The 24,008-nt window shown below is 36.4% G+C and overlaps 1 pseudogene; it reads right to left on the bottom strand.

The window, feature by feature from the left end:
* Nucleotides 1–17,253, bottom strand: part of LOC142340417 (uncharacterized) — a 47,573-nt pseudogene extending 30,320 nt beyond the window's left edge.
* Nucleotides 17,254–24,008: the final 6,755 nt, after the last annotated feature.

Below are 24,008 nucleotides of genomic sequence, written 5' to 3'. Positions count from 1 at the left end.
AAAGCGACCTAGTAGTATCACATTGTTTCTCCGTACACGCAAAGCGCAGTGTGCGCACACGCTGAATAATTTTTCAATATCGCGCACCTTTTCAATAAACAGGCAGATTATCAAATTAAGCCTCTCAAAATTGAAAACCACGTGAAACTAAGTTGCAGTGAAAACAATGACTACAAAACGAGCACAACTTACAAAACATTCTTGCGCTAATACCCTGCTTAGTACAGCCTAATGCCCAGTTGTGTTAATCACAATAAATAAGCCCAAATACACGTAGAACACTAACACAAACAAAAACAAAAAAAGAGTAAACAACAGAGTTGTTATGCTAGTTATTTATTTGTTACAACCAGAAGCCTTTTCCCTTGTAAACACATACAAGTTAAAAGAGTGTAGTGAGGAGGGATTGATTATAGCAGGAAGGGCATTATAAAAGCGTGGCTTAATTCCCAATTGAATAAATAACGGAGGAAGGATTTTTCACACAATGGGCGACTACTTCTAACAGCATTTGTAATGCCTCCTGTGCTCCTAATAGGCGATTATTCAGATCATAAATCACACAACTGAGAAAAAGGATAAGCGAGTTTTGAATTAATTTTACAATTGAACTATTTGGGGAGGCACTCTTGGTTGAGCAGTCTGGTATGCGAGAAAGAGAAATTTTGTACAGATTAAAAAGAAGCACCAGAAAACATTTCACAATTGTTCATCTCAGGTCACAAAATTTTAAAATTGTTAGATTTTACCCTTTAAAATTGCTTAACGATATATCCATCGTGAAGCATAACCAATTTAACGAAAAACAATTATTGAAGAGTGCGTATACTTCGTTACAAGAGGTGTAGTAAAAATCAGAGCAGATAAAAGGACTGATTAACTGATTATATTTATCAATAAACGGCTTGAGTGGATAATAAAACTTCCAAAACTGAATGATACGATTATCAACCAAAAACTCGGTTTAATTAAGAAATTTTTGTATTTTGGGGGAAAAACTCCTGTTGTTGTTGTAGCTGTCACACAGAGCTGAAATTCGCTGCTAATTTTGGTGGGATATCGACGCTTATTGCCGTTCTTAACTGGTTCCTTAGTTGCATTTGTATAAAACTAAAAATAGATAATTAGTAGTGTGACTGCCTATCCAAAACTTGCTTGTGGTTCGGCGACCTTTCTGCATCTACGCCCTGGTGAATGACATGCGGTCCCCGGGTTAGGGGGCCAGGAGGTGGCCAAAAACTAGAAACCATGGTCTCCGAAACATCAGGTTTGTCACCAAAAATTTAAAAGATTTCCAGTCATTTTATCAATTCAGTTTAGATTGAGTGAGTATGAGCATTATCATACCGGAAAATGCAAAATTATTACTTGCACCCTCCAGACACAAGTGCCATATTTTTGCATAATGATTTACTATGTAATGGCACGTGCTCTGCAACTGGGGGCGCATAAAGGACTGGGGGCACAAACGGAAAAGATCCAAATATTGCCGCGATGCAAATGAATTATTAAAAATTGACAATTTATTTGCAAAACTTAAGTTAGCAAAACTAAACTGACCCAACCCAGCAATGAAAAACCACAGTTAGCATGCATCTAAGAAATGCAATTAACAATGGAAGCTTCAAAATTTTTCAGCACACAAATTCTGTTTTCATTTTGTGACAAAATTCACCATTCTGGAGAAGCTGAATAAATATTGCACATGAGCGGGATATGTGGTAGAACAAACAATCAAATCAGCACTTGAGAGAGAGAGAAAATGAGCTATTTCGTGAAGATATGCAATATCATTAGCATGAGAAAGGAAGGCGAGATGGGAATTTATTAAAATTGCCACTGCTGCTCTTGTATTAATATTTGCTCACTCATCTTTGGTGAATTCTGTATGAAATCTTACATTTTTATTCATTCTTTTCATTATACACAGCTTGGCAAAATGCCAAAACAAACAAATCAAAAAATTTCACAATGCTGAAACAAATTTAGTCATAAAATGTCGCACAAAAATGACCATTGCTGAAAACTTATCTACTATTAACTTTTAAATGTCAATGTCTGCTTTTATTTTTATAGTAAGTCCTGGCTAAAGAAATTGTACCAAAAATTAGGCAATTTCGAAGCTCCAGCAAAGATAAATTTAACAAACAAAAGTTAAACATAGCCTTTACGCGACACATGAGATCTGTTCTTTATTAAAACCAACTCTATCATATGCGCTCGCATACAATTCTATCAGGCGAGAACTTGATCAATGATAGATATCTTGGGCTAACACGCACATGAACAGCAAAACCAGTAACTTACACACTAACGCATAGGAAAGTTTACCAAGCGAGATTAGAACTGAATCAAGATTGAGCTAGCAAATAGAACAGCCTCGATAATGGTCACACAATTCGGGACATGAGCAAACTGATGTCAGACAAAAGAACCAAGTTGCCAATGACAAATTTCACAACAAAGACTTTTACTTACATTGCTTTAAGACCAACTAAATTATCTACGCTGTTAACCATACACACATGTAATCACACAGTTCAAAGAATTCGTCGCCAAGTTTCTTCACGCGCAATATACTGATTCAATCACAGATATCTTACAAAAATGCACCAGAATTGGGTTACTGAACAAATGTTTGTTTATAGCTAGCAGAAGGCAGTGCTCTTTTCACCCCCCTCCCCCCCCCCCCCCCCACACACACACACACATAAATACTAAATACATACACGCACACGGACTTTTCAAAACAATCAGCAGCTTCTCAGTTGATTAGTTTTATTTAGGTGGAGCTACTAGCTAGGCTATGATGACTCGATTCATGTAAACAGGGCCCAATTAAACGTGGCCAAATTTGACTACTGTGGCCGAAGCAGGAAACGTAATCTGAATAAAATATTTGCTCATCAAATACTCGACAGAAGAAGAGTATCTATCCCCCTCCTCCCCACATGCATAAATCACACTCATTACAAATACCAACAAAATAAACCAACTACTAAAATAGATCACAACTATCAAAGTTATACATCGGTTTATAAACCTATTTTATGAGCTGTATCAGAAATTGAGACATTTTTTGCAGAACAATTGCAAAACAACCTTCTACTTTCAGCTCAGCATAGCTTTTCTCAAGGCTTGACCGTCATCAAATTGACAACTTTTAGTCTTAATGATTTGCCTCTCATACATGCAAAAGCTTGGGAACAATGGCTAAAAATATTAACAGGCTCATTATTATTTTCATAGTGCTGCTTTATATTGAATTAATCCTAGTCATACATTTCATGTTCCTCAAATTTCACTTCGTAAGAACAATTCAACTTTGATGAACTTACAAACAATATTCGTACCGGCAATAAATAAATACTTAATTAAACCATAAAACCAGAGCACAAAAATTGTGGCTCACTTCCACCATAACTCAACGCCTTTGGGCGCTCATTTTGCGAATTTATCAGTCGTGAACTACTGTGCGATAAAAAGTAGCCAAGCATACCGCTATTCATTGATATGATTTCTACAAACATAATCTGAATTACAGAGAAAAAAAGTTGATAGGATTGCCAATGGAGGAAGATGACCCCGGGCTATTGTGGAGTTGGGACAGGGGGTTGAGAGCTAGAGACATGGCATCTGACAAGAGATACAGAAAGAGAGAGAGAGAGAGAGAGAGAGAGAGAGAGAGAGAGAGAAGAGAGGACAGTGGATGTAGCACTAGGGAGGGTGGCTGGGAAGTAGGACGGGATTGGATAGATTATAGCCTGAGGAAAACTAAGGATGCAGAAAAGTGAAAAGACAGACAGACAGAAACTCAGATATATAATGTTGAGGGACAGTTGGTGGCAAATTGTGAAAACATTTCATATTTCAATACCATTGCAGCATCAGCGCAACAGAAGAGAGCTTCGAAAGACAATCTATCTTCAGGTTTCATTATCTTTTCAGGTATCTTCGGACCTGTTGGATCGTCAACATAACAATGCAACATTTGCTGGCATGTTAAGTGAACAAAAGCAATCATATCTGAGAAAGGCGCACATTCTCATGTTACTGCAAAAAAGTCGAATGGTTGAGAGCAACAAAAAAGATAATTATAACTGTTTACTAAAAATATTAGCATGCTGAGCAAAAACGCTATTTTTAAGCCCTCAATTACAGCATTTGTGAATCACAATTAACACTTTTTTCAATGTTGACAAATAATAAAACCATCGATAGCTGCACAGAGTCCGTCACAAAAGAACGCTGGACCTAAAGAGTACCAAACTTCTGCCAAGTAAATTAAGATGCTTTAAACTCTGAATAAAAGCAATTTAACCCGCATAAATCATAAATGGAAGCAAGAAAAGTTAAAAAGGCCAATATAATTTTACAATTTTTGTTTGAGAGCAATAAAAAACTCAAATTCAACTATTTTTAATAAAATAATTGAAGTGGTCGAAGAAGTTGAACTATCGCACTAGCTTGCATCTTGATAAAAAGCCTGAAAATTTCCAAAAATATCAAACTTAGATTTAAGGAAAAGTAGCTACAATCGACCAACCAATGTCTATGTCTTGGTCGCAACGACAGGTGGTGGTTTTGACTCTATTTTAGCCTGCATCAGCTGGAGCGGCGGGGTGGGGGTGATTATAGCCTGCTACAGCAGGGAATGGTTACACCTAATGGGTCTCGAATGACGTTAGAGCTTATACATCACTGCAATTATTCAAATGGAGAAAATGCGCTGCATTTCGTTTAAATCTGACGAATGAAACGCAGCGCTCGTCAGATTGGTTAACAAATGTGGTTAACAGCCACATCAGTCAGCTGCTTAGAATTGTCAAACATAAACCCACTAACGTCGGAAAAAGTGCTCTCGAACGACAGTGGGCAATTTAATTCAAGGGCTTGTAGCCTAGGTAATTTTTGTTTATGGGTGCAAAACATCCAACCACGGTGGGATTCGAAGCAGCGACTTCCGGAGTCCTCGACAGAAGCATTCGCCACTTGGCTATCCCTTGCAATTCTCTATTCTACAGTCGCTTTTACTGTAGCAACACACTTTACCTTGGAGAGAGCAGTTGAAATCACTCAAAACTGAAGACGAGAAGCGTGAAAAGGTCACTTGACAAGTCAAAGAGTGTTCAACAAAAACAGAAAATGATCTTGCAAAAATTTTCTGCAAAAAAATGATCCTGCAAATGATCCTGCAAAAAAATCATAGCCGGCAGAATAAAGGACACGACTTGAAGACTCCTGCTATATAAACTCTAACTAACCTTACCTAATTCAGAAAAACAAAACTTATTTAATTTAGAAATATCAAAAAAAAATTAAAAACAATCAAGAACTCAAAAAAAATTTGAAAGAAGGGGGTAGGTAGGTAAGGGAGAGATAGGCGCAGGTAGGGGGTTACGTGAGGGGGTGTTCTATAGTTTAGATAAGAAGGAGGGATTTATATCAAAAATGTTCAGGTGGGGGGGGTCTATAGTTTAGATAAGGAAGGACTTACATCAAAAATCTTCAAGATGACCTTGGATATTACTAGCAGTTCCTATTTACCATAAATTACAAACTAAGCTACTGTTAAAGTCCAATATTCAAAAACAGAGGTCAAAAGTTAAAAACGGAGGTCAATGCTCGAATACAAAGAAGTCAAAAATCAAGTAATGAACAAACTTACTTCAGCTTAAAAAAACCTTTAGAATAACAATACTCCTCTTCGAGTTGTAATAATACACACAAGTTTACAATAATTGCTTGAAATCTCGTTCGAGTGCAATTAATAATATAACTATTCAGGCCACGTATAAATTAAGAGAGAAAAAGTCAATAGAAAAACTGAGCCAGTGAATCAAAAATTTTGCATTAAAAACGACAAGCACATCTACAATACTTAAGCCGAAATTCAATCTTCCAAACTTGATAATCAGGGCCATTTTGAGAGCAGTAGTTTTTATTAACTCGTAAAAATTAATTTTAATATTTTAGAACTCGATTACACTTACCACTTATTGTTCCGACCCCACTTGTGGGGGAAGGAACTATATACTCAAATGGGTTTTTTTTTTGTTCAGTGAATTTTGGCCGATCGATATATTCGTCGTAGAGAAATGTGAGTGGTATCATTAAAAAGCTGGTCCAGCGTAGAATTCAAAAGTAAAAAGATTTTTTTGAATTTCGTTTTTTTCGAGGAGTTATCGAGGATTGAAGTTTTGTGTGAACAATGGGATCTTTAGCATGATTGTTCACTTTTAGTACAATTTTCTTCAAACTAAGATCTTTTTTACGAAAACATTAATTCAAATTTCTATAAAAAGAATAAATTTTGAGTTCGTAAAAGTTGAATGCAAGGCGATAGAAAGACTAGTTCTGGTCTCATAGGGAAGTTCACTATCAAAAAAAAATCGAACTCTAATTGAGAGCCCTTTTTTTAATAAAACTTTTCTCTTTTTTGCTTTTTTAAGTCACCTAGAGACAAGTCACATTTTATATCGACGTTCTATTAATGACAAAACTCCTTTATAGTCGAATGAAGCGCAATGAACAAAAAACGTCGTTTTCAAGGAATTGCTCATGTTTTTTTTGGCTTCGATTCTGAGTTTTCGTAATTTTGAATGAAATTTTGAATTTCTTTTTGAAGTTTTACTATTTTTTTGGAGTCCTATGGTAGGAATTCATTGACTAACAGTGCAAAATGTTCCATAATGAGCATTAAGTGAACATGTCTATTTCATTGAGGGGGCGGCTAATGGCTGTTAAGACTTAAAAAATAATTTTTCGAATTTTTTTTTGAATATTAAAGAATCATAATCTTATTATAGTGAATTGTAAGTCAGTCCAGGGGTGAGAGCACCCTCTTCCTTCCTACTGCAACCAAAATTAAACTGGTTAGCGGTTTTATCTTCTATCTATTGGTTATATGACTTCAATGACAAAAAATTTCAATTTTTTAAAATTTTTTTTGGATTTTTACGTATTATTGGTTACTTTTGAAATCTTATCACATTATCCAAATATTGACAGTTCCCATTAGCTTAAAAACGATGTTCTGTGGATGACCAATAAAAATTTTAAACAAAAAATTATGGTTTAAATGGCTTCGACACGTTCTTCTTGCACTTTTCTACTGATTTTTTGGTTTTCTCCTGTTTTTTTTGTTGTTTTAATAGTCATTATACTTACTGTGATCTCATAATGAATACCTATGCATGACAAACATAAATGTACTGCCACCGGGGCATCTTTGAGCGTTTTTATTGACTTCCGTTGAAAGCTATTGAATTTAATGTCTGTTAAAATAAAAATCATTTTTCGAAAATTTTATTTGAACAATAACAATTCCTAAATTTTTCTTGAACTGTTAGTGAGTTTCAGTATTGACTGGACCCACTTGCTTTTTACTGCGACTAAAAATATTCTGTTTAGCTGTTTTATCTTCTAGCTATTGGTTATATGACTTCAATGACAAAGATTTCAATTTTTTTAAATTTTTTTTTTGGATTTTTTGAATTATTGGTCACTTTTGAACTCTTTATCACATTATCCAAAGATTATTGTAATCCAATTGGCTTAGAGAGGACGTTCAGTGGATCACAGAGAAAGTTTTCAGAGAATAGCTAATGGTTTAATTGTCTTCGACACTTTCTTCTCGCATTTTTCTACTGAATTTTAGTTTTTGCTGTTTTTGTTATTGTTTTCTGTCATAAGACTTATTGTGATGTCTTTTTAACTATCTATGCATGACAGACATCATTTTCCTCCCTATGGGTTATATCTGAGCATCGTCATTGAGCTCCGATGAAAGATTGAGTTTACTGGCTGTTAAGGGTTTAAAAATAATTTTTCGAAACTTTTTTGAAATTCAACCATTCCTAATTTTTTTTCGTGAATACTCTTGGTCATTGTTGGTTCTAACAGAATCCATTTCCGTTCTACTATAGCCAAAATTAATCTGGTTAGCGGTTTTATCTTCTACCTATTAGTTTTAAAACATCAGTGCCACGAGAATTCATATTTTTTTTGGTTACTTTATTTTGTTTTTCGATCCTTTTGAAATCTTATCACATCATCTTACTGCTGAGAGTCCCTATTGGTTTAGGGAAGAAGTTCAACGGATCATAAATAAAGTTTTCAGGGAAGAGCTTATGATTTGAGTTGCTTCGACATTTTCTTCAGGCACTTTTCTACTGAATTTGTGGTTTTTGCCTCTCTCTGTTGTTGTTTTCATAGTCATTAACTTGTTGTAAGGTCTTATTGATGAAATACGATTGGCAAAAAAACTTATTGTCCCCTCGAGGCATCATTTATTGTATATACTGGCTTCCGTTGAAGGCTAATGAATTTAATGGCGTTGATAATACGTGTTTTCCCGCAATTTTCGTGCGTCTAATGTATTTGTTTATATTTGTTGATTTTTTGAAATTATATTGATAAAAAAGGTTTTCCCATTGCTCCTGAAAAATTAATTTAAAATTGAAGAGTGTTTAGTGAAAAGTTCATTTTTTTAATGCCTTCGACCCTTTTGTCGCTCAATTTTTTTTCCTGAATTCGCTGTTTTTGTTCTTTAGGTAGCCGTAAATTGCTCACAGATCTCATAGGCTTGTAATTGAGGACTGAATGAATGATGTTGCTCGAAACATTCAGTATATAGCGAATAGGTTCCTTTCGTCAAATTTAACTTCTATTCATCAATCAGATGTCACATCGAATTTCGTGTATTTCAAGAAATAACATATATATTGATATTATGTGCCACTGTTGTTTCGTTTTTCTGAACGTTTATTGAATGGCCATTTTTTGCGTTTCTTTTTCTCTTCCTTCAGAACAATCGCGTAATAACAGATCCCAATGGTTTTTAAATGTGGCCCAAGTAAACTTATTTAATCTTTCAGTATAAATCCTTCAACTGAAATAGCAGAAATAACAACTGAATTAAAAATACATATTCAGATGATAGGTATTGATTTTAATGGTAGCAAAGGTTTGTGTTTTCGCAAATCGTTTGTAATTTTTTGAGTTTCTCTTTAGTTTGTTTCTATGGCATAGTCTGACCACAGACGGGTGCTTTTGGTTTTGTAATGACTTTTTAGTAATTTATCAAGGATTTTTTTATTAAAAACCAATGTTTTTTAAGATTTTTGAATTTTCTTGGTGCAAAAAATGTTGATTAATTTTTAAGTTTCGCCTCACTGTTCGTTCTTTTTGTCGGCTTGTTACCTAGTCTCGTTAAGAAAACTTTTCATCTGCTGTATAGTTAGTAAAAGGTAAACTTGTGTAGTTAAGGTTTTATCTGACTGCATTTTGACGTTGTTACCAGGTGCTTTTAAATTTAGATGTTCATTTTTTGCCGCCAAAATTTTGTTGGTGCTATTTTTTTCTAGTCTCTTCAATGTCAGGTCACGTTGGTGCTGTAATGAAGCATGGCATTAGTAATTCAATTAGTAGATAGAATGTGTAACGATTGTTTTAAACTCAAACATCTATTTTTGTTATCTCTTGATTTGGTTGACATTTTAGTCAAAAATGTAGATGAGCTCGGGTCGGAACATCATGTGCGAACGCACATTAACGAGCCGCCTTGTTTAGCTTAAAACAGTATAGCTGTCTACTTAAAGGCTTTAATGCATAGATATGTACAGCCTTCAGGTCAGTTTCAGTATTTACTCACAGCATATTCTCACGCATGCATGGGCAGATGTACCCTTATCAGGATAGCGCTGATACAAAAAAAAGAATTTTGATCCATTCGTTCATTTTCCAACTGAGGAACAAATTTATGGCGGAGTTTGCAAATTTGTGGACAAGTGAAAATTCAACAATTAAAGCTGAGTAAGGACAAAGAAAAGGCCAATAGCATCTTCACTTGTTCGTAGATTTAGCTAGGGGCCAAATTTGTGGAGAGGGGAGGTGAGAGGAGAGGGTAGCGGCGAGTGTGCGACAGAACAAGGGCAAAGAGAGGGGGTTGGGGGAGAGTAGAAGAAAGTGGTGGGGGTAAATTGCAAGGCTTGCTGAGCTGTGAATGAAGGGTGAATATTTGAATGATTGAATGAAAGAAATATGGCTGAATGGAGGAGAGAAAGAGAGAGGAAAGAGAAGTGGCCATGATAGTGGGTCACAAGTGCCATAAAGGGAGAAAAATCAATCAAAATACCCTCTTTGTATATTTCATCTATCTCCAATCAACCCCCCCCCCCCCCGAGACACTACAACACTGCTCGCTTCTCTCTCCCATGTCTCCTGTTCTGCAGTCTTTACAACTTGAGCTTCATTGAGCAAAGTTGAAAGATAGCAAAGCATGGCCGATAAGACAACCTTGGGTTACTATACAACCCTAACCCTACACTTCATAATGGTTAGCATCACATTCATTACAAATCATTGATCACCGCATCAACTGCTCCTGATTATTTCACGGTCTATATGCTGTAACAAACAACTTTTAACAACAAGTAATAACTTTTTCAAAAACAAAAAATGAACTCCATTCAAAACCGTAACTAGTAAAGGTTAATTTAGATAAAGTAAGTTGTTTTTAAGTAAAAGTTATCTTTTGCTATATTTAAAATGCAACAATGTGCATTTAAACGCTTTGCTCCCAGTTTCATTATTTAATAAGAAGCACTGTCACTTAGATTAAAAACAATTAAATTGAATTAAAATGTCACTGAAAGTGTAAATCACGTTCTGGATAAAATTGGTCTGATTATATCGAAAGAGAACACGCATAAATACGCAACAACAATTGTTAGCACAGGTAAACTACCAAAGATTATTTATTCTTCGTTGGTTAACACAAAACAAGTGATCATATAAAATGAGCCCTAACAATAGAGCAGAGCCATGTGCAAATCAAATTAATTATCACACAACAGCTAGGAAAATAAAGATCTTCTCAGTTCCACCTCCCTCCGCCCCCACACCCCATCCCCTTTAACCACTATTTTGTTAACTCTTTTCTTTAGCCGTAAATTTAAGCATCACAAAATTAGCACCTATTCTTCAAATTGCAATTTTTTTCCTTTACACTCAATCCGTAACAATAAATCTCTTCAGTACGAGTGCGTAATTTGTACACACAAAAGTAGACAAATTGACAAAAATAATCAAGGTAAGATCTGTGAGGTGAAACCAAGTTTTTTTTTTATGTGAGATAGCTAATAAGAATTGAGCAGTCTTGACAAACTGAACAGCAGCAAGTAGTATAACACAACGAGACAATACAAGACAAGAGACCCTTAATCTGACCAATCAGCGAGTAAGGAGTAGGAGCAGGAACAGCAAACAGGTGTTCGCTAAGCCGACAGACCAGCTGTACAGTATATTATACACTGCTAGTGTGTCAGTTAGCCTACAAAAGAAGATAAGAAGGCGACAGTTGCAGTACATGTTGTTGTTGATATTGGTGCGCATCAATTTTGGTAATAAAATAAAATCACTCGAATCATGATTAAATGCACACAAACAGTACTTACTCTATGCGCCCCATGATGTACTAAGTCGGAGAAAAAGAGCAACGTTTATTACAATAACACACAGATAAATCCTCCAATATTTGTTCCGACCAAAAAGACCTGGACCACCGCTTTTAATTTTCACATTTAACCGGAGCGTCATTACTGCTCTTCGCTCGTTAAATTTTCCGAAAAAATGTTAAGTACCTAGTCCTATATTCCACGATCGGAATTAAAAACAAACTTCGACTCGCTTCAAAAATTACTTAATTGCAGGTTTTTAGACGTGTACATATGTAAAATCCTCAACAATGTTAGTTTTGATAGAAGCAGAACACGTCAACTAACCTGTTGTCCATTAGAAGCGGCGGCAGCCAATTGTTGTTGAAGGTGTTGCAACGTCGCTGCCTGATGGGCTGCAGATGACATGTTGTGGGGCGACGTAGCAGCGCCTCCCGGACCTCCAGGAGTTGCACCAGGTCCGGCAGCTCCTGGCGATGACGAAATCAAAGACGCCGCAGCCAGAGCGGCGGCTTGCTGCTGTTGATGACTAACTGCTAAGTGTGCTGGGGTACCTGGCTGAGTTCCAGCTGGGTGGGGGTGGTGTGGGTGAGGGTGTGTGGCTGCGACAGCACCTGTAGGCTGACCGGAAGCCATTGCGGCTAACAGGGCGGCGTTTGGTGACATTCCGTTTACGGGCACTCCACCACCCACTAATGCGGCCTGCAAAATATCACTCGCAAATACTAATTTGTCATTATAGCATAATTTCTTCATTTGCATGAACAAAATAATTCTAAAAAATGAAGTTTTCAATTCTAGTTTTAACATGAAGTGATCTAATATCAATCCAGCTCTACCAGAAATTTATACCACGAGGTGGCAAAATAATTGAAGATAGTCATATTTTAGTTCTTCACGCGATGCTATTTATTAGTTTCATGACTTTGTTATTACTCTTTGATTTGAGGTCGTAACTAAAATGTAGTGGGTTATGAGATTGAGCTATAATGTCCATTAGCATGCAAAATGATTTATGTGTGTTTGGATTGATTGAAGCAAAATATCAAACAAGTCAGTAGTAGTAAAGTAGTCACGCAATGTGGCAAACGTGCTGAAACTGAACGTGATCAAGTGTACCTTGGAGTGCACCTGTGTTAAGCAAGTGACGAGGCAATTAAGTGCTTCATCGTATGAATTACCATTTATATGCTAAATTCAACTCCCCTCTTCAACCGACGTTTTATACATCTCCGAGCAAACTTGGCTCTCTTTCTTTCATTCACCTTTTAATCGTGAGCCAAATCACAAGTTTCATAATAATAATAATACAAGTACTAAAAAGCAACTTTCTCTACCATAGCCAGCTAACTATCTAAAGAAAAGCAGCAGACTTTATTAAACGTTCTTTATATTGATATGAAACAACGCACAAATCGTATCTTTCTCACCACGTCATTTCGCCTCAAAAGTCTCCACCAAGACATCTTTTCACTCAACTGATCTTTCAAAGACTCTCACGGTACACTCGCACGTCACAAACTGCCAATTATGACTTATGATGGTACCATTAATTTATTTATTACTCGGATAGTTATAAACTGTGCTACTGGCTATGACACTATGGTACTAGTAGTTGTAGTTATGTTACGTGACAGAAAAGCACAAAAAACAGGTCTCGACTTTGACAAGATAACAGAGCGTAGCTAAGTGAAGTTATGGAATAAGACACACATAATGCACACGCACACACTTTGTTAACAAGTTAAGATGAGTTGTGTTATTATGACTACTAAAACCAAAAACAAACCGGACCAAATCAAACAGAAGCAAATCAAATCTGTTCATTACTTGCTTCGGCTGAAACGCATAGGATTAATGGTTAAATTCATCAAAAAAACCACAGAATATGAAAACATTTGGAAAACCTTGAAAGTCTAAATGGGTAGGTTGGTTTGACAAGAGCATTCATTGCAGCACCCCCATTTTAAAGAGAGAGACAGGCACTAAGTATGTTACAAAATTAATTTCAGATGCCCGAGGGCTTGTGCACACACTGGCGCTCGCGTCCGAGTGCTGGGTAAAATTCATGAAGTGGGCTATGAATTATATATTGAAAAGGGTTTAAAAAAATCGGATCTTCTGTTCTATTCCGCACCCTGCTTAGTGGGATTTAACTTTTACAGCCCAATTGCTCGTGCTATTTTTTACATAAAAACGTGCTACATAATCCGTTTAATAACTGTGTGTCATAAAGGGCACAGCGGAAAAACAGAATGGATCCAAAGTAATTTCAGTTTCATTTTTGAAAAGAATTTTAAACTTTGTCCTAACTCAAACTAAGAAAATTATTAATTATAGTCTTAGAATAATTTGGCACTCATCTTGCCACAACCAAGTCAAGAAGTCAAAATGGCAACGTGTCGATCTCTCCTTTTGATATTTTTTCCATAAAATCTGATTGAATTGACTAGTTTGAAATTAACTAAGGCGCTAGCTAGGACAGCTAAGGAGGGGATGAAACTAGGCCAGATATTCCAAGCTAGCGAGTTCAATTAAGCACGTGCGATTTTTGTCACTTAGCTGCAAACAAACTCAATGAATTTGACTGTCTCCCGGCTTCTATTATAATTTAAAAGGAGGATTGCGCGCCTGTGCTTCCAAACAACTAGTTCCGACGTTTCAACAAAACAAGTTTGATTGTTTGAACATTTAAGCAATTGAAACTCAATTTTTCTTTCAAAAAAAACTTGATTTCAGCAGTATATGAGCACCTGTGTAACTCAAAATACATAAAAAAATATCCTCAAATAGTCATTACTTTTAAAACAGCAGATTCGAAAGACGATATAAACTTGAGTGCATAAATCTTAAGTTTCTAAAATAAAATGTTAGCTTAAACCCTTCTCTCCAGGAATACACAGATCCCTTGCTTAGAGCTGCACTTCCCAGTAAATTTCAGCGTTAGCCATTAAACTTAGTATACCAAAAATAGTTTAGAAGTTCGAGATGAGTTCAGAGCAAAATTAATTTGTTTCATTTTTGCACCAATTTATTCTAATGAGCTGGGGTTAAAAAGTTTTAGATAAAAATTTTTAAATATTATAGCGAAAAACATGGTTCTTAAGAAATGCTGAGTTTGCAATTTTGAAAAGCTGAGTTTGTCGGAACATCTGTTTAACGCCATTACATTTAGAGTTTTCTCATGAAAAACAGCAACTTTTACCTCAAAAACATTTACACGGGGTTAAAATATTTACAATTTTACGCGTGGCTTTAATGAGCATCATGGACAACATGGCTCATTTCTGGTTTAGTTCGTACTCCTACCTGTTGTGCTGCAGCTACCAGAAGAGCCTGGTTCTGAGACACTAGTTGGTGTGCATGAGAGATTGAAGGCTGCATCATACTTCCGGCAGCTGCTTGATTCTGCATGGCTGCTGCAGCTGCTAATGGATTCATTGCACTCGTGTGACCGGCAACCGCTGCTGCGACTGGACTAGAGGCACCGCCAACTATAACATGATCGTCAGAATGATGGTGAACCCTACTGGCCAAGGCGGAATTAGTTTTTTTTTCACGTTAACGTGGTTACCTGGTGATTAACAAGTTTGCAAAGTGCATAGTCCTAATGTAATAAATAAGATAACTATAGCAATCAATAACTATAACCCAACGGGTTTGTTTACATCAGAACAAAATGTTATAAATGATCTTTATTTAATAAATGGTAACATGAATACACAAAGAAATTCGCAATTGAAAATCATATATCAACTACTTACATTTGGCCATTAGTAGTGGATTAAGAAGGCCATTTGTGGGAAACTGCGAATGAAATAGAGGAGCTCCAAGCACTGCCTGAAAAACGTTTGTTCTACGAATGTCCAATAAACAATTGAAAAATATTGATTATTGTATTGTCCAAATCAGCTGCTTTTTAATAACACTCTTAGTTAAACGAGAAACTTGCTAAAACCATACCTGAGGTGATTTTTTCTGACACTTGGCCAATCTTCTCGTATATTCATTTCTACCTGAGTGACCGGGACACACAAAATACACTCGTAAGTTTTGGCCATATACGTTAGCACCGTTAACTTTATACCATGTCTGTTCTGTTACAAGGGGGTTCTCGTATGCCACGATACCGAAGCCAAGACATTTCCGAGTTTCTGAATTCAGAGCCAGCTAAAACAAAACTCAAGAATGATGCCATTCAAACACTAAGGATTAACAGTCAAAATTAAACATACCTGAATATATCGAGGATCGGCAATTTTGTTAAAAAGACTGCGAAATTTCGTTGTGTCGTTAAAGTCTGCTGTTAACTCTGCTAAAAGACATGTTGAATGTAATTTGTTCCAATAACAATGATTTTCGTCCGTCCAGTCACAGTTAATCTCATGAGTTTGTACAAGACGTCCATTTAATTGAGTTTTGGCTTTCCGTGCGATATCTTTGTTCGGATACTCAACAAACGCGTATCCTTTAGAATTGCCAGTTTCTTCACTCGGCATGACAAAACACCGATCGACCGGGCCGTAAGCTTCACACATTTTTCGCACATTTTCTTGCGTATATGATAGTGGTAAATTTGTAATACAAAGAAGGGAGTCGACGGACGCCATCGAACACTGCAAAATGCAACCATTGTAGCGAAGGCCATTAAGTTCTCGAACTGCGTTTTCAGCTTCTTGGCCACTGCCAAGCATGACAACCGCTGAAACATTCATTTTTTAAAAAATATTTAAGGTCCCAGGGAGTGTAAACAAATTCAACATACCATTAGTCGAGGTTTCCACTTTTTCTAGTTGTATGGGTCCAACTCTGTAGTTTTCAAGAAGACCAGAAACATCCTGAAAATCAAATTGAGCATAAATTTAAAGTTGATTCAAAGCAATTCCTGTTGGTATTAAGATAACATTTAACACTCAGCTCTTATACAAGTGGTCATTTAACACCGTGGTCATTCAACCCTATGACCGTATTTTTGCACCTATGACCCTTGATGCACTTTATGCTGATATATTGCTCATTAATGTGCTCTGTTAATTTCTAAAAGAAAAACGCATTTTAAAGGGGATGGTAATGGGGAGCAAAACAGATTTGATGTTTCCTGTTTAATATGTTTTATTGAAAGCCTAAGTATATTATAGGAGCCTCAATCGCCAATCAAGAGTTTTTAACATAGTATATGCGTAGGAGAAGAAGAAGGCTGCGTTTAATAGGCTGTTTAATGCTGCGTACAAATGATGCGTAAAAAGGCTGTGTTTAATAATCACCCATCAGAGGCGACAAAAACCAAATGCTCCGATTGCAAAAAGGATGCCAGCACCAACTTTACACATATAGAGAACTAAAGAGGATCCAAAGATATTGAACTAAAACAGGACAATGTTTCTCGTTAAAATGACAACACACTAACCTCTGCTTTCATCTCTGCGGGGAGTCCCTTGACTTCGATCTTCTTACGGTTTTCGAACTCATCTTTCTCTTTCTTGATAGCAGCAACGCGTTCACTTTCGGTAAGAATTGGCTGTTGGTCTTCCGGACCTAAATTTTTCTGGAAGTCCTTCATTACTCTGGTCGCAGCAAATTCTTTCAATTCTTCAACTGACGGGTTGATGAAGAACTCATCGTTTTTATTCAAACTTGCTTTTGCTGAATAATGTCCAATGTCCATGTCCTACTCAGATTGAAAGCAAATCTTAAAAGCGAACCACTAGATGGTGGGTTACGTACACAGCTGTTTTTGCATTGTTCTGAGCGTCATAAATAGCGTTCACACATCAATAACTCAAACATTCCAAGTTATTCCAGCAATAGAGCAGGGAAAAGACAACTTAAAAACCTTTTGCATCGGGCAAAATTAGACACAAAATTAAAAAGCAAATTTAATTCGAAAATTTCAGAACAAGATCCACGAGCATGACTTTGTTGTAGCATGAACAAGATAAAATGGTTTCAGACGCATGAACAAGATAATATGAACAAGATAATATGGTTTCAAGATAATATCAGGTCAATATGGTTTCAGACGCAAACTGTCAAAAATCGACGCAGTTTCGCACTTGAAAAAAGCAATCAAGCATAACATCAGCTGCAACGGCAAATACTATGCCTGCTTCATTGACTACGAAAAAGCTTTCGTAAATAGGAACCTGCTGCTTACAAAACTGATAAAAAAGGGGGCTCCATGGGAACATGCTACACACAATACAATCAGTGCTAAGATGCAACTTCCAGCAGATCCTTGATGGAGAATTCTTGTCGAATGAGATTGAACAGAAATCAGGAGTAGCACAAGGAGATAAACTCTCACCACTCTTATTTAGTTTATTCATAGCTGACTTATATCTTGAGTTGAAATGCAATGCTCTAGATGTTATATTTGACTCTGATGACTTAGTACTTGGGAGCCATAGCCAATGCCAACTAAAACAAAGTTTGAATAGTCCGAACACGTATTTTAGCAGGAATTACTTGAAAATAATGTAAACAAGACAAAATGCATAAAATTTAGAAGAGATGGCCGTTTAGCTGTCGATGAAAAACTCTATATATCGAAAAGAGAAGTTGAATTTACTAACACCTTTTGTTATCTAGGTGTAATTTTTCAAGCACGTTATCTCCCAGTCATCATCTAAAGCATATAATGAACAAAGCTTATCAGTCAGTAGCTTCAATAAACCAAAAACTAAATCTACAGAAGGTCAGCTTCAACTCAGCACAACAACTCTTCAATTGAATTGTTTTTCCATCCTCGACATACGGAATAGAGACGTACGTCGATGAACTTAATGCAATCGAAATGAAACAACATTACCGGAAAAGAGAAGCCGTTTTTTGGAAAAGCTGTTGCGGAGTAAGCAAATACACCTCAACCACAACGGTTTGAAACAAATTGATGTTTCATGATATGCATGGATTGAAAGACTGCCCGCCAAAACAAAGGAGAGTAATTGCCAAGTTCTATGCCAATGGACTGCACAGTAATTTTTGTTGTCTGGAAGGTTGTTACCAATGGGAGAAAAACCTATGTGTGTGCAAATTTTGCGAAAGAACTCTTTTATCAACGGGACATATTCTTTATTGTAGTTATTTTTTAAACATGACACCTTTACGAAAGTTCTATAAAGCTTTAAACATTTAAATTTAATGCTTATTTTCTGAATCTTCAAATAATTTGGACAATTTGTCAGTGTGATCTCATGCTTAATTCAATCTTCTTCTACTTCTTCTTCTTCTTCTGATCAAGATAAAGGCAAGTAACTATCAAGTTACGGTAGAATGTCAAAATGACTGCGGAATGTGGATTGATATTCGCGTGTACACTCTAGAAATGAAAGCACAAACGGAATTATTAGAATTCACTTGCGCTTTCTGTGCAGCCAAAGAAATTAAGAAGCTGAAGAAGCAAATAGAAAGCTACGAGAAGGCCTCGGAAAACTAGAAGAAGTAACCCAGTCACTAGATAAGATGAAAGAGACAAACCAGTCTGATCTAATGCAGTCCCATGGAAGCTGAGCTTCGCCGAAGTTGTCAGTGGCGTAAACCAAGAACACTTTGAACAGAAAAAGCGCGCAAAGAACCTGGTTCTTCTCGGGACAAAGACTGACAGCGAGAACACTGAAGCATATGACAATCGTCTTGTTTCCGAAATTCAAGAATCCCTGAAAGTAAACATGAAATTTGAATGTCAAAGAATTGGCAAACAAAATACAGAAGGCAAACACCTGCTTCAAATAAAGTGCGAGAGAAAAATGAAATGGGACCTTCTCAAGAAAGCAAAAAGAGCTTTAAAAAAACGAACGATTCAAGTACGTGTTTATACAACCCGATCTAACAAAAATCGAGCGAGAAATTAGAAAGAAAATGGTGGCAGAAATAACAGAGAAAAGACTGCTGAATGCTTCCACCAAATAAAAAATTAAAGGGAATCAAATCGTTGGAAACAGAGGATAGCGACTAACAATTTGTTTATGGAACGTGGAAGGTGCTAAAGGAACATTATCAGCGAGCACAAGTGAAGCAATCGCATACGATATCTTACTATTAACAGAAACATTCAGTGCAAATTCAGTTGAAATACCTGGTTTCACATGCTTCTGCACGAAGGCAATAAAAAGCCAGAAGGGGCGCAAAGCGGCTTAGCAATTGCACTGAGCAAACAGTTAAGAATTCCATGCAATGTTCTTCATCAGAACAATAAATTATTAGCAGTGCAGATCAAAGAACTCAGCCTAGTTATAATTGTAGCATATTTTCCCCCAAAAACCGATTTAGAGACAATATATCAAGCACTTACCGAAGCATTTCACTTCTGTCAAGGCAGAGCACGTATGATCCTGGGCGGCGATTTCAACTGCAGACTCGACTCAACGGAAAGAGGCAACTTACTCTGCGAATTTTTACTTAATTGGAATCTCATTGTGTTAATGACAATGAAGAAGTAACATATGAATTTCAGTGCGGTAAAAGTGTTAGCAATTTATTTTTCGTAAGCAAGGAACTCTTAGAACACTTTAACGAGATAAAGATCAACAATTCATTCCTAACAAAGCACAAGCCGGTTTCTTGCTGCTTTGATCTAAAACGCAGTCATGATATAGCGGAAAGCGGAACGAAGCAAATGCGTAAACTCGATGTTAAACAATTGAACGAACAAATGAAAGTCGTTAAAAATCGGCAAGATAGCAACGCAAAGGACACATCGTATGACGAATTTGCCAAGGCCATTCGTGAATCAGCAACCGTTCGGCCTTAAAGAAAATCACCAAAACGGTTCAAAAGAGAACTGTACCTACTGCATAAGCAGTTGAAAGCCGGATATTGACAGAGACACAAAACAGATTCTGATTATTTTAAATAGAAAAGAGCCTATAAGAAACTTTGCAGAAAACACAAAGTGATGCAAGAAAAAGATCGCGAACGTTTCATAATCAGAAAAACGGAATCAGAAAGGCGAGACTTTTGGAAAATTCTGAAGTCAAAGAAAGCTTTAGCAAAAAAATCCGGAATTACAATTCTAACTTGGGAATCATTTTTCGGAGGTCTGTTTAAAGCTGAGGATGGAATATCAGATGAGTTTTTAGACGAGAAAACCTTAGGAAACCACGATTATTAAAATTCAAACTGGAAATGTACCGGTTATTTGAATGATCAAATAACACTGGAAGAAATTACCGAGGAAGCTTCAAAGTTAGAAGCTGGTAAAGCATTGGACCAGATGGAAAAACCAACACTAGTATTAAATTAGGTTTTCAGTCAATGCAAAGATACGTATTCCCTTTACTTAACCTCTGCTTTGCGGAGCATAAGTTACCCCGAATTTGGAAGTTATCATATATTAAACCACTGTACAAAGGCAAAGGGAGCAAAACAGAACCAAATTCCTACAGAGGCATTGGTCTGTTATCTTGCATGTACAAGTTGTTTACGGGTATTATTAGGGGTATCATTAGCGTTTGCGAATATGGGTCGAGCGAAATCAAATTTTACCATCAAGTCGATATGGTTTCAGACGCAAACTGTCCACAATCGACGCAGTTTCGCTCTTGAAAAAAGCAATCAAGCATAACATCAGCTGCAACGGCAAATACTATGCCTGCTTCATTGACTACGAAAAAGCTTTCGATTTCGATAATAGGAACCTGCTGCTTACAAAACTGATAAAAAAGGGGGCTCCATGGGAACATGCTACACACAATACAATCAGTGCTAAGATGCAACTTCCAGCAGATCCTTGATGGAGAATTCTTGTCGAATGAGATTGAACAGAAATCAGGAGTAGCACAAGGAGATAAACTCTCACCACTCTTATTTAGTTTATTCATAGCTGACTTATATCTTGAGTTGAAATGCAATGCTCTAGATGTTATATTTTACGCTGATGACTTAGTACTTGGGAGCCATAGCCAATGCCAACTAAAACAAAGTTTGAATAGTCCGAACACGTATTTTAGCAGGAATTACTTGAAAATAATGTAAACAAGACAAAATGCATAAAATTTAGAAGAGATGGCCGTTTAGCTGTCGATGAAAAATTCTATATATCGAAAAGAGAAGTTGAATTTACTAACACCTTTTGTTATCTAGGTGTAATTTTTCAAGCACGTTATCTCCCAGTCATCATCTAAAGCATATAATGAACAAAGCTTATCAGTCAGTAGCTTCAATAAACCAAAAACTAAATCTACAGAAGGTCAGCTTCAACTCAGCACAACAACTCTTCAATTGAATTGTTTTTCCATCCTCGACATACGGAATAGAGACGTACGTCGATGAACTTAATGCAATCGAAATGAAACAACATTACCGGAAAAGAGAAGCCGTTTTTTGGAAAAGTTGTTGCGGAGTAAGCAAATACACCTCAACCACAACGGTTTTAAACAAATTGATGTTTCATGATATGCATGGAGTGAAAGAATGCCCGCCAAAACAAAGGAGAGTAATTGCCAAGTTCTATGCCAATGGTCTGCACAATAATTTTTGTTGCATGGAAGGTTGTTACCAATGGGAGAAAAACCTATGTGTGTGCAGATTTGACACCTTTACAAAAATTCTGTAAACCCTAAACAATTAAATTTAATGTTTAATTTCTGAATCTATAAATAATTTGGACAAATTGTCATTGTGATCTGACGCTCAATTCAGTCTTTTTCTTCTTCTTCTTCTTCTTTTTGAACAAGATGGAACTAACTTTTTACCTCAACCACAACGTTCTTAAATGAATTGATGTTGCAAGATATACACGGAATGAAAAACTGCCGCCAAAACACAAGAGAACAATTGCCAAGTTTTATGCCAATTGACTACACAAAAAATTTGTTGTATGGAAGGTTACCAGCAAGGGGAGGAAAATCTATGTGTGCGTAGATTTTGCGAAAGAACTCTTTTATCATTCGATCATATTCTTCATTGCAGTCGTTTTTTAAACTTGAATTGTTTACAAAAATTCATTAAATTCTTGAACGATTAAATTTAATGTTTGTTATTGACAACTGTATATAATATTGGCGTGATCTGCGGTTAACTCAATCATCCTCTTGTGCTAATTTTAAAACATTTACCAGAGTTTAACAGCATTTTACCAGCGTTTTATCAGTGTTTATCCCAGAAGACCAGAGTAAAACTTTTCGAAGAATGTAAAAGTGTGGAATGTAAAAAAATGGAGAGTCTTCACAGACGTTCGAGTTTACTCGGCCGAGCACCTGGAGAGACTAGAAGCCGAAGAAACTACTTTTATGTGTGTTTTCTGTGCCTATAACGAGATCACAAAACCCGAAAAAGATGAACAACCTGGATTACTCTGCAAAAAAACTATCAAAAACCTTGTTACGCCAAGGTAGCTGCTCTACTCGAAACATAAGAACTAAAGAAAAACAACAGTCGGCTTCTGAGGCGAATCTGATTATACCAAATCCGCCAATTTTTGTTGATTCGCAAACTTCGGAGCTGCTAGTTTTAGGAATTTCGCGATATAGGCACAAACGCTAATGCAAATTGGTTTGTTTTGTATTTGAGCCAAATGTAACTTTTTTTTGTGACTGTAGTCAGTAAAAACTCTTAATTCAAAAGAGGAAAATTTTGTGAAACATTATGTTTGAAAACCTGAAAAGCAGTGAGGCTCTTTTTATACCTTTTCTATTGTCTACCAAGCTATTCGCATTGATTTTGGACTAAATGAACCATTAAGACGATCATTTATCATTCTTCCGTAAAACAAGTCTTTCAAAGACGATATCGATAGTAAAATTGATATAAAACTTTCCGTTTAGGTTCGAATAAAAATTGATTTGTGGTAGAAAAATTTTGGAACATATTTCTTTAGTTCTAGCCAGGCTCTACCTTCAGGGGGTGTGACCTTCTGCTAAGAAGCGGCTTTGTAAGGGATGGGAAGGCTGACCGGATGGACAATTTACGATTTTCACCTTGAAGAAATTGAGTATTTGGACCAAAACCAATACCTAATTATCTCCAATGACAACAATGGTGACTCAACTCAAAATCTTTGAACAGAACTTAGGCTGAGAGTTGAGATGCACGAGCAATATATAAGCATTTTAGGGTGACATTATTTGTAGACCTACCGTACATCAAACTGATTTCAACAACTCTTGGCCCTAATTTAGATGTTCCTGGAGGCTGAAACGTCCATAAACGGTCAATAAGTGGTAGTTTTTTTAAATGACACGTATTGCCGTAAAAGTGTTCAAAAAAAGTATGAGCGGTAATGAAATAATTCAGAAGTAAAAGCACATGTAATTTAACAATTAATCAATGCCTTTTACACACTTAGTCATGAAAAACGTTATTTTGTCGCTACGTAAAACGTAAGATCATCATTTTACGTTTTTAGGCGTATTCTGTAGCCTACTCTACCAGTGCAATGTTTTTTTTGCTATTGAGCTATATTTAACAGTGAATGTGAATTGAGTCAATGAAAGGTCTTAAATCAAGAGAAAAAATTGTGTAGAACAGCATGTTTGAGAAACTAAAGGGCACTGGACTCTGTTTATTATCTTTTATAGCGCTTACCAAATTATTCACTTTTAGTGTTTATTG

The sequence above is a fragment of the Convolutriloba macropyga genome, chromosome 1, assembly GCF_964194025.1.
Source record: "Convolutriloba macropyga chromosome 1, txConMacr16.3, whole genome shotgun sequence".
NCBI classification, from domain to species: Eukaryota; Metazoa; Xenacoelomorpha; order Acoela; family Convolutidae; genus Convolutriloba; species Convolutriloba macropyga.
Note: the sequence above shows the minus strand (reverse complement) of the source record. Positions and strands in the feature narration are given on the sequence as shown.